Genomic DNA, 13,064 nt, shown 5'->3' on the forward strand with positions numbered 1-13,064 from the left:
TTCCTCCAGTACCTCGTCTCCTACCTTCGAAACTTTGCAGAAGCTCTCCTGCGAACCTTCAGGACTAGTACCTCTGAAAGAAAGGATATTGCAGAGACATGGCTTAGCCACAGCCCAGGGGATGTTCCCAAAATGAGATTTTCACTCTGCAGCGGTGTGTGCGCCGATATGAAACTTCCTGGCAAATTAAAACTGTGTGCCGGACTGAGACTCGAACTTTTTTTTGTAACCATATTTATTTAAATATATTAACAATGATACATTAAAAAAAGACATTTTATTCTATTAACCTATTATATTCCTAGTGTTGGTTAATATTACTGTCATTTTGTATGTTTTCGTTTTTATATTTTCCTTTTTAGTTTTTCTGTTATTGTTGTTCCTTAAATCCTTTTACATGGCCATTTGTCGTCTTTTTTTTTGAGGGGGTAGACATTGCAGGAGAGGTATAACAGTTTACATTTGGCATCGATGCATTGATTTTGAGTTTATGTTTCTGTATGTGATGCACTTGTGATGCCACAGGCACATTGTGTATTCTGGTTTGATCTCTTCCTCTAGTTAGACTGTTAAGTGGGACAGTATGAGGGAAATGTCACCATGATAGGTGGAGCAGAAGTGGAAGAACCTTTTTTTACATATACTACAGAATATACCTAAATTGAAGAAGAGAGAAAATTTTGTCATATTACATAAGAGGAGCAGAAAGGAGAGTGTGAGTAATCAATAGAATTTTATAGGCCCAAAGTAAAGGAAATCATTTAAAAAATATCTAATAATAGTAATGAGTAGTTGGCACTTTCCACTAAGTAATGCTCCTTTCCTAGTCAGTATAGTAAAAAAACTGATTTCATTAAGAAGAATCACTTTATACTACTATACTTCACTATTGGGACCTTTGCCTTTCGCGAGCAAGTGCTCTAACAACTGAGATACCCAAGCACGACTCACGCCCCGTCCTTACAGCTTTACTTCCACCCATACCTCGTCTCCTACCTTCCAAACTTTACAAAAGCTCTCCTGCAAACCATGCAGGACTAGCACTCCTGAAAGAAAGGATATTGTGGAGAAATGGCTTAGCCACAGCCTGGCGGATGTTTCCACAATGAAATTTTCACTCTGCAGGCAAGTTTGGAAGGTAGGAGACGAGGTACTGGCGGAAGATGAACATGACCGAAATGACAAGTACTATTGAGCTTACACAGAGCTCTAACTTTGATGATACATTGATGACAACAGATGAAACTACATCACGTATCTCCGCAAGCAACATTCTGCTCGCACAGGAAAACATGGAAAACGAAGATAACATTGTTTTTGATTATACATTACCGTCACCTATTGTACGTAAATGTCAATTTACAAAGTACAGTTGTTAACAACCAAAGTACATTAAATAGCAGCCAAAATAGCGCGCTTGCCGCGATACTTCAAAAACTTGATAGCTTGGGCACCGAAATAAAAAATACAAACACCAATTTGCGAACGGACATAAATACAAAATTTGACAGTTTGTCGCAAAACCTTACCATAGTCATACAAGACATAAACCACATAAAACAAGAGCAAAAACAAGTTTTAAGAGAATTTCAGGATACAGTCACACAGCAGATCAGTGATTGGACAAAGAATTTTCGCGAGGAGATGAATGTAAAATTTAAAGACATGGAAAAACAACTAAAACAAGATGTACCTTCCAAAGTAAACAATGACATTACAGGTATAAAACAGAAATTAGACACTTTTAACGAGCAGAATGAGACAGTAGAGCAGGAAATAAAAGCGATGAAAGACACACACACGAACCTGGAAGCTACACAAACACAATTAACTTTGAGAGTAAAGAACGTATCTACTGTAGTAAACAAACTGCACAAGGACTGCGAAAATATACCAGCAGCAATAGATGAACTCACTTTGAAAGTAGCATCACTTGAAATCGAATCAGGCTGTGCCAAAAAGGAAAGAGACAAAATTAATGAAAATTTATCTGACGTAATTTCAGAAGCTGAAGCAGGTACTTTAGACAAAACCAGTGCCGCAGTTGAAAAAGTTATTCAACAAAAGGAAAATAACATTACCGCCAAAATGAAACCAATTTGCAATCTACTGAGCACAGGATACGCAACTACATCGGTGAAACTGATACAGAGACACCAGTTGTACACAAAAAACAAAGTGCCAACCACAGCAAACCAAATTAATGTATGCACACAGATCATTTCAAACCCTACAAAAATGGCTCTGAGCACTATGGGACTTAACATCTGTGGTCATCAGTCCCCTAGAACTTAGAACTACTTAAACTTAACTAACCTAAGGACATCACACACATCCATGCCCGAGGCAGGATTCGAACCTGCGACCGTAGCGGTCACGCGGTTCCGGACTGAAGCGCCTAGAACCGCACGGCCACAACGCCCAGCCGCAAACCCCACAAACATTGCCAATAGTAATGACAGACCACAAAGTGTAAGTTTACATGGCATAACACCAGAATCAGTACATACACGAAGTGTAAATAATTATGACAGATCTGTAAACACTGCACAAAATGCAAACAGCTTGTCCACTATATTTGTGCATGAAGGTCTATTAAGACACCGTCAATTTCCAACATTTACAAGTGAAGGTAAGAAGATGAACCCTGTTGTGTTTATTAGTACTTTTCGACATGTGTTTCCTAGAAATTGGACGGAAGCACATAAGATCAGGTTTGTTGTTGGGTGCATGCAAGTCGATATACTTTTGTGGGCGACCGAGGTAGCTATCAATCGACCTAATATATGAAGAGAAAGTAGTAACTAATAGGGCGTCAGACAGCCAAACACCACAACAACGTGACTTGAACGGTCAATACAAAAAGCCAGACACGAACACAGAACAAAGCTGGTGCGCGTAACTGCGAGGATACATCAATCATGGTAATGGATGCGGGAATGGAAATGGCAGGAACAAGAGATTTCAACAAAACTTTCCACATAACAGGAACGGTTACCATCCACAAGCTAATTCAATCCATCCTCTCAAAATTATGCACTGCGTGTAAACGAAAACAGTCAGCCGCATTGGTGGCCAGCGCCTGGCAACAACAACATACAACACGCAGTACCGCAGCCAACCTTTGCGCAGCAAAATCACAATACGGCAACATTTCACAACAGCCATATGAACACACAAGAAAGCATGTTACGAACTGGAAATGATACACACTGGAGAAACAATCACACAGTACAACTGACAGAAGTTGTCCCGTGTACCGAAGTAGATCAGACTACACCGCAGGAAAACCCGAATTAGTCGTCCTTGAGCCCCATACTATAGACCTTATAAGCAATGGGGGCAAACCAGAGTTGCAAACATGTTTCATACGATTCGATGAGCAGGGATACATAAAGGACGATCTATACTTACATGAACTAAAATCGGCGAAAAAATACACTGGAAGAACAAGTGCAAACAGAATTCAGAGTGAAAATTCTTGGTATAGACGCACAGTTAATACGTGATACAGGGTCCACGACTAATTTAATGTCTGAAGCATTTTTCACTGAATTAAGAAGACGGAATAAATTTCCTACTCTGCCAGTACAAAACTGCAAAGTTCAAACCGCTACAGGCGGCAAAACCAAAGTAGTAAAACACTAAGTTCTTATCACCGTGAACACTGAACAATTCTCTGTGCAGTGTAATTTTTTAATAGTAGACAAATTTATAGTCAACTGCTTGATAGGTATGGACACATTTAGAACCTACAAAACCCAAATAGATATAAGTAATGGTAAGTGCCATTTCTTTGTGAAGGACCAAAGATTTTCTATCAGCCTGATTACCACACTAGAGAGATATGACAAAGTAAACCGAGAACCCCATGTCACTGTACAGTATTCATGTCCCACCTTGTATTTGTTGAACAAATGTGATATCGAACACGAGAACGACACTGCAGTTAACCAGGAATTAGAACAAAAATTGAACGAATCAAATATTCTAGATGCTACACAACGACAACAGCTTTCTGACTTACCTTTTAAATATGCAAGTGTTTTTAATAAGAATCCAGGAGTAATCAAATATTATGAACATAAATATAATGTCCATCCTCACGAAACATTTTGTGTTATTTCTTACCCTATACCGTGGGCAAAGCATGAAGCAGTTAAACAGGATATCAATAGAATTGTCGAATGGGGTATCATACAGCCATCATTTTCACCATATTGCAGCCCAATACTACCAGTTAGCAAACCTGATGGATCAATACAACTGGTTTTAGACGCTAGAGGCATAAACAAAATCCTAGTACCAGTAAGAACAAAACCAGATAATTTCGATGAACAACTGCCAAAATTTCATAATACCAAATATTTCGGCACCCTCGACCGCAAAAAAATCCTACTGGCAAATGAAGTTACAGTTATGAATTTCAAGTTCAACCCTTTGGCTCAAACATTAGCGCAGGAGTATTTATATCAGCTTTGGACAGGGTCTTAGGACCAGAATTGCTCAGTAAAGTTACCATTTATGTTGATGATATGTTAATAGCCACATCAACTTTGGCAGAACACATCAGTATAATAGAAAAGGTATTTCAGAGATTTACAAAGCATGGAGTAACAGCAAATCTAAAGAAATCTAACTTTGCCAAAGAACTAGTGAAATTTTTAGGGCATATCATATCAGAACAGGGTATATTACCGGACACAATGAAATTAAATGCCATACGTAATAGCCCACCCCCAAAGAACAGAAAACAATTGAATGTATATCTAGGACTAACTTCCTTTTTCCGAAAATTTATACCACAGCAGCTTATGAATTGCGATGCCCTACGTAACCTGTTGAGAAAGAATAAGCCTTGGTTATGGGATGAGAGATCCCAGGAGGACTTAACGAAAATTAAAAATGCATTAATATCAGCAAACATTTTGGGTCATCCTGAGATGTCCAAAGACTTTTGTTTAAGCACGAATGCCTCATCTCAGAGCTGGGGGCATGTTTGTTCCAGATACAAGAAGAAGAAGGAAAAACCATACCCAAAGTCTTCAGCTTTGCCAGCAGAACTTTATCAGAGGCGGAAAGATCATATTCCGTATCAGAACTGGAAAGTTTAGCAGTTATTTGGGAGTTTAAGAAATTTGAGTATTTTCTTTGTGGTAAAAACACTAAAGTCTATTGTGATCACCAATCATTATCTTTTCTCTTAACATGTAAACTATTACACTGAAGATTAGCGAGATGGTGTTTGTACCTGTAGGAATTTAATTTTGAAATAATATACATAAAAGATAGTCAGAATATTATTGCAGATGCACTGTCGAGGTTGCCACAGGGACTACACGAGTTCAGTGAACTGTTTGAACATGATCCAGAAATCCGTACATTATTGATGCAAAGTAGCACACAAAAATCAGACTCCAAAAATTTTGTTAAAAAATGGGAATGATATAATAGTAAGACAACAGGTGAAAGAAGGTAATAAAAAATCTTAACCAGAATGCAAACCACAAGTTAAGTAAATGGTATCAGTTATACAAAGGCGTTTTTTCCACAGGAAGCACGAAAATTCTAACCATTGGTGTGTATGCCTTCCAGAGGAATATATCGACGAATTTATCAATCACACACACGAAGTAGGGGGACACTACAGAGTAACAAAACGTACAGACAAGATCTCCAAACTTTATTATTTTCCTAATTTACGACGACACGTTTCACAAATATTAAAAAAGTGTAAAATTTGATAAAGAACAAAACCATCCAATATATCAAAGTTCACAGAACTATACCCCATACTAACCAAAACTCCACTGGAAATGGTTTCTCTCGATATGGCAAAGCCATATCCTAGAGCAAAAGGTGGTGTCAAATACATAATAGCTCTTTATGATATTTTCACAAAGTACATCAAACTTTATGCCATCAAAACCACTGCATCCAGTAACGTGATAAGGAGAATCGAAGAGGATTATTTACGAAGAGTAGGGAAACCCAGAGTCATATTAACAGACAATGCAGCCTATTTCGTAGGAAGAAAATTAAACAAATCTTGGTAAGTTTTTTCCACCCAGAGGCAAATCCTGTGGAGTGGGTGGTTAAAGAATTCCATAGATTTATAAGGACTTATGCTTATAATAAACATTCACTATGGATTGAATACGTGACTCCATTTACGTAAATAGTAAACAATCTCCCCCATTCTTCCACAGGTTTCACTCATAATGAAACTATGTTTAACACAATGCAAACTGATGAAAGGGAATCACCCATACCAAAATTACCTACTAAAGAGTTAACTTTACAGGATAAATTCAAACAAGCAATAATTATACTGGAGAATAATGCAGAATACAGGATGTGAATATACAACAAAAAGTTAAAACGAGTTACACATTTTTTTGAAGGGCAATGAATCCTCATGAGAACACATCCCAAATCGACAAGATCGGTAAGTTGAACAAAAAATGGCAATTAATATACTCAAGGCCATATTATTGAAAAATACCTTATCCTGGAACTTATAGGTTGGTATATGAAAAAACGGGGACAGACAAAGGTCTCCATCCTCACAAAGACTTAAAAGCTTTTCACGAGTAGTGAAACAAGTAAAAAAAAATTATGGGTACTTTTGAATGAAATATGCATAGACTTAAGTAATTTTCTTGTTTTGTAAGGAAAGACTAACATTTGACTGGAAGGAAGTGTAAAGAAACAGCTTCACGAGAAGCAAAATGCAAACTGGAGCAGCATACGACTCAGCTGTGCACGTTCAACAATGCATCTTTACATCAGTACTAGGGAAGAGACATTGACCTTGTGCAAGTGCAACAGGCTAACTCGCGGTGCAACCAAATAGAAACGCGTAGCTGCACAAGTATCAAGCGCAATTTCAAAATAAATAAGAACACATAACAACAATATTTACTATCAGGGAATGAAACAATGCAATATTACATTTTTATCAACATGCAAGGGTTGCGTCAATACTAAAATATATACTTGTAACCAGAATTCAAAGAAATCATTACAATGAAACATAAAGGACGGTTTAGCTAACAAAAGGATAAGATACCATAGGAGATTTCAAAGTAACTTTCTTTGCAGAGTAAATGAATAAAAGGAATACAAATGTAAGTAAATAAATATATAAACAAATAAGAATGAAATATGAAAAGTGTCTACAAACGAATGTGATGACCGACTATATGCATGGCCTATGAGCTATGAAACAAATTAGTTTTTAAGTTAGTTAGAAGTGTTTTATATTGCAGCGACCAGTGCATCGACATTGTGCAGAAGAGATTTACGATGGGTGTTATAGGTACCAAATGAAAAAACGGAGGCGCACCTCAAGGAAATGATTTAGTGATTAGTATGTCTATGTGTATATTTTGGTCATCAAGCAAATGAAGAATAAGAATATACATCGTCGTAGTGCAACTACAAAACATTTACCTGTACCTACTGACTACAAAGTGCACATAAACACGGAGGCATGTGACCTCAAATAAAACTAATCAATTCATATCAATTCATATGCGAATGTAAACGACATTTCTGCATAATCGTAAAGAGGTAAGCATGACGTAATGCAAAAACTTTTGCGTTACGAACATGAAGCTACACGTAAACAATTACAAGCAACACAAAGGTATATGATATATGATCGTTAATACATTTCAGTTCCATGAAAAAGGAGTTCCCTGATAAGTGATTTAAGAATGGACGAATAGCATTTCCTTAGTAATCTATAAACCATTAGAACAGTATTCCTTATTCCCTCCCCAACACAGGTGGCGGTGCCAAAGCGTAGTTAAGTCGGCAACGCGTATCCTAGGAAAATATTCATCTCTCACAACTGATGTATGTGTGACTGGAAAATAAAATTTGGATGCATTAAATGCATATATAGTAACACAATGTAAAGGAATGTAAATAAGTAACTTGTATTTATGTACAAAGGAATTTTTTGAAGTTAAAAAACGAACTGTACTTACCAGTAACTGTAATTGGAGAAGGAATTTTGTAATGTTTTAGTATTTAAGAATTTTCTACGTTTGATACAAATAATGGGTGTAATGTCAGCTTTAGATATAAGCCACTGTAATATGCATTGTTACATCATAATGTTTATATGAATTTTATGTGTATATCAAGCCATATGTTAAAGATGAACTTGAAAAACTAACAGAAAGGGAAAAAACCTCGAGGACTAAAAACAATTGTCATACCAAAGTGAACAACGAAATAGATAGTGGTATCCAAAAGCATGTGCAATAGTGCAACGAATCAATTATGGTGATGTCATGCTACACAACGTCTGATATATTAATCAGCAAACAACAGTTGTGTAAGCATCACTTATCTTGCCGTCGGGTGTTGATGTACAGTAAAAAAAAATGGTTTAAATGGCTCTGAGCACTATGGGACTTAACTTCTGAGGTCATCTGTCCCCTAGAACTTAGAACTACTTAAACCTAACTAACCTAAGGACATCACACACATCCATGCCCGAGGCAGGATTCGAACCTGCGACCGTAGCTGTCACGCGGTTCCAGACTGAAGCGCCTAGAACCGCACGGCCACACTGGCCGGCGGGACTGATGACCTCAGATTTTAAGTCCCATAGTGCTCAGAGCCATTTGAACCATTTTCGCATTCGGAGGAGAAAGTTGGTGGTTAAAATTTCGTGAGAAGATTCCGCCGCATAAAAAAAGCCCTCTGTTTTAATTATGTCCACCCCAAATCCTGTGTCATGACAGTGAGACTATCTCCCCTACTTTGCGATAATACAGAATGTGCTGCTCTCCTTTGAACTTTCTCTATGTAATCTGTTAATCCTATCTGGTAAAGATCCCAGGCAGCGCGACAGTACTCCAAAATAATATTGACAAGTGTAGTCTGGGCAGTCTCTTAAGCAGATCTGTTTCTAAGTGTTCTGCCAATAAAACACCATCTTTGCTTTGCCTTCAGCACAACGTTTTCTATGTGTTCTTTCCAATTTAAGTTGTTCATAATTGTAATTCCTAGGTATTTAGTTGAATTTATGGCTTTTAGATTTGACTGATTTATCGTGTAACTGAAGTTTAACGGATTTCTTTTAGCACTAATGTGAATGACCTCACACGTGTCATTATTTAGGTTCAGTTGCCAATTTTTGCACCATACACATACACTATGTGATCATAAGTATCCGGACACCTGGCTCAAAATGATTTACAAGTTCGTGGCGCCCCCAATCGGTAATGCTGGAATTCAGTATGGTGTAGGCCCACCCTTTGCCTTGATGATAGCGCAGTTCCAGACTGAAGCGCCTAGAACCGCTCGGCCACTGCGACCGGCCGATGTGCAGTATTCACCCCACTGAAAATGTGAATACGATGGAGAAGATCCTTCCCGGGCCGTATAAAAGATGAATTATCTGCCGCAGCATCGGTTCTTGTAGAGTAAACGCACATGCACCGCACTCACAATGGAAGACCACGCCACAGCAAATTATTCGACTGATAGTATGGCACTCAGAGTGAAAATGACACTAAAAGTGCGAGTGGAAGCGCGGACGACCGTACCCAATAATATGTGGAAGATTTAACGGTTGTTGCGCAGTCAACAAACATATTTAGCGCGCATGTGCACAGAGACTAGAAATGTTGCCAAAGAGACAAGTAACCTCTCTTGGAGCGCCCTCATGTAAATACTTGGTAAATTATCATTCCATATGTAAGTTGTGAGTTTTCCTATAAGATAATGTATAATCTAAACAAGCTGACATATCCCAAAGATACAAAGAGAAATACACTGACAAATAAAGGTCATTGTACCTCTTGTGGCACAAACTTAAATTTAAGCTGTACAAGTGTATACAAAACACTATGCGCCTCTATTGCATGTCACCGCACAGCGTGGGGACAATTGTATAGGTACATAAGGAAAAGCCCCAACAAGCTATGACAAAAACTTAAAACCGATGATAATAGTTATTTCCGCGGCCGCTGTAAGAGTCGATAAAGTTATATTTTCCTACGCCAGTAGACAAATAGTAAATGATAAAAAAAACTCCTTTCAATTTTTTGTCAATTAATAGAGAGACTCTGTCTTTAGTCCTCATGGAGACAAGACGTTTTTCTTGTGAGTCAATGTGTTGTCTGAATAATAATCCTATGAAAATACTAAGTCCGAAAATTCGTGTTCTTTTGTGCAAAACCACGAAAGTTTTCTTTCTTCCGCGCATCACCTCAATGACAGGTCAAAAAGCGGCCTTCATCGGAAGAAGCTCGATTAAGAACTGTTATACACATGGTCCCCCCCCCCCCCCCCCCCCGCCTCACATGAACCACGGACCTTGCCGTTGGTGGGGAGGCTTGCGTGCCTCAACGATACAGATAGCCGTACCGTAGGTGCAACCACAACGGAGGGGTATCTGTGGGAGGCCAGACAAACGTGTAGTTCCTGAAGAGGGGCAGCAGCCTTTTCAGTAGTTACAGGGGCAACAGTCTGGTTGATTGACTGATCTGGCACTGTAACACTAACCAAAACGGCCTTGCTGTTGTGGTAATGCGAACGGCTGAAAGCAAGGGGAAACTACAGCCGTAATTTTTCCCGAGGACATGCAGCTTTACTGTATGATAAATGATGATGGCGTCCTCTTGGGTAAAATATTCCGGAGGTAAAATAGTCCCCCATTCGGATCTCTGGGCGGGTACTACTCAAGAGGACGTCGTTATCAAGAGAAAGAAAACTGGCGTTCTACGGATCGGAGCGTGGAATGTCAGATCCCTTAATCGGGCAGGTAGGTTAGAAAATTTAAAAAGGGAAATGGATAGGTTAAAGTTAGATATAGTGGGAATTAGTGAAGTTCGGTGGCAGGAAGAACAAGACTTTTGGTCAGGTGAATACAGGGTTATAAATACAAAATCAAATAGGGGTAATGCAGGAGTAGGTAAATAATGAATAAAAAAAATAGGAACAAGGGTAAGCTACTACAAACAGCATAGTGAACGCATTATTGTGGCCAAGATAGACACGAAGCCCACGCCTACTACAGTAGTACAAGTTTACATGCCAACTAGCTCTGCAGATGATGAAGAAATTGATGAACTGTATGATGAGATAAAAGAAATTGATGACTATCTGACAACCTCAGCTACGGACAGGTGTTGTTGTTATACCTCGATGTGGACAGCTGAAAATGTGTGCTCTGACCGGGACTCGAACCCGGGATCTCCTGCTAACATGGCAGACGCTCTATCCATCTGAGCCACCGAGGACACAGATGAATAGCGCGACTGCAGGGACTTATCCCTTGCACGCTTCCCATGAGACTCACATTCCCAACTGTCCACAATTCTACATATGTATTACTGTACCTTATAGACATTTGCCCACCCACTATATGTATTAATATAAAAGAAATTATTCAGGCAGTGAAGGGAGACGAAAATTTAATAGTGACTGGTATTCGATAGTAGGAAAAGGAATAGAAGGAAACGTAGTAGGTGAATATGGATTGGGGCTAAGAAATGAAAGAGGAAGCCGCCTGGTAGAATTTTGCACAGAGCATAACTTAATCATAGCTAACACTTGGTTCAACAATCGTGAAAGAAGGTGGTATACATGGAAGAACCCTGGAGATAATAAAAGGTTTCAGATAGATTATATAATGGTAAGACAGAGATTTAGGAACCAGATTTTAAATTGTAAGACATTTCCAGGGGCAGATGTGGACTCTGACCACAATCTATTGGTTATGAACTGTTGATTAAAACTGAAGAAACTGCAAAAAGGTGAGAATTTAAGGAGATGGGATCTGGATAAACTGAAAGAACCAGAGGTTGTACAGAGTGTCAGGGAGAGCATAAGGGAACAATTGACAGGAATGGGGGAAAGAAATACAGTAGAAGAAGAATGGGTACCTTTGAGGAATGAAAGTTTGAAGGCACCAGAGGATCAAGTAGGTAAAAAGACGAGGGCTAGTAGAAATCCTTGAGTAACAGAAGAGATACTGAATTTAATTGATGAAAGGAGAAAATACAAAAGTGCAGTAAGTGAAGCAGGCAAAAAGGAATACAAACGTCTCAAAAATGATATCGACAGGAAGTGCAAAATGGCTATGCAGGGACGGCTAGAGGACAAATGTAAGGATGTAGAGGCTTATCTCACGAGGGGTAAGGTAGATACCGCCTACAAGAAAATTAAAGAGACCCTTGGAGAAAAGAGAACCACTTGCATGAACATCAAGAGCTCAGATGGAAACCCAGTTCTGAGCAAAGGAGTGAAAGCAGAAAGGTGGAAGGAGTATATAGAGGGTCCATACAGGGGCGATGTTCTTGAGGACAATATTATGGAAATGGAAGAGGATGTAGATGAAGATGAAATGGGAGATATGATACTGCGTGAAGAGTTTGACAGAGCACTGAAAGACCTAAGTCGAAACAAGTCCCTGGGAGTAGACAACATTCCTTTAGAGCTGCTGACAGCCTTGGGAGAGCCAGTCCTGACAAAACTCTACCATCTGGTGAGTAAGATGTGTGAGACAGGCGAAATTCCCTCAGACTTCAAGAAGAATACAGTAATTCCAATCCCAAAGAAAGCAGGGGTTGACAGATGTGAAAATTACCGAACTATCAGTTTAATAAGTCACAGCTGCAAAATACTAACGCGAATTCTTTACAGATGAATGGAAAAACTGGTAGAAGCTGACCTCGGGAAAGATCAGTTTGGATTCCGTAGAAATGTTGGAACACGTTGAAGCAATACTGACCCTACGACTTACCTTAGAAGAAAGATTAAGGAAAGGCAAACCTACGTTTCTAGAATTTGTACACTTAGAGAAAGCTTTTGACAATGTTGACTGGAATACTCTCTTTCAAATTCTGATGATGGCAGGGGTAAAATACAGGGAGCGAAAGGCGATTTACAATTTGTACAGAAACCAGATGGTAGTTTTAAGAGTCGAGGGACATGAAGGGGGAGCAGTGGTTGGGAAGGGAGTGAGACAGGGTTGTAGCCTATCCCCGATGCTATTCAATCTGTATATTGAGCAAGCAGTAAAGGAAACAAAAGAA

The sequence above is a fragment of the Schistocerca nitens genome, chromosome 5, assembly GCF_023898315.1.
Source record: "Schistocerca nitens isolate TAMUIC-IGC-003100 chromosome 5, iqSchNite1.1, whole genome shotgun sequence".
In the NCBI taxonomy this organism is placed as follows: domain Eukaryota; kingdom Metazoa; phylum Arthropoda; class Insecta; order Orthoptera; family Acrididae; genus Schistocerca; species Schistocerca nitens.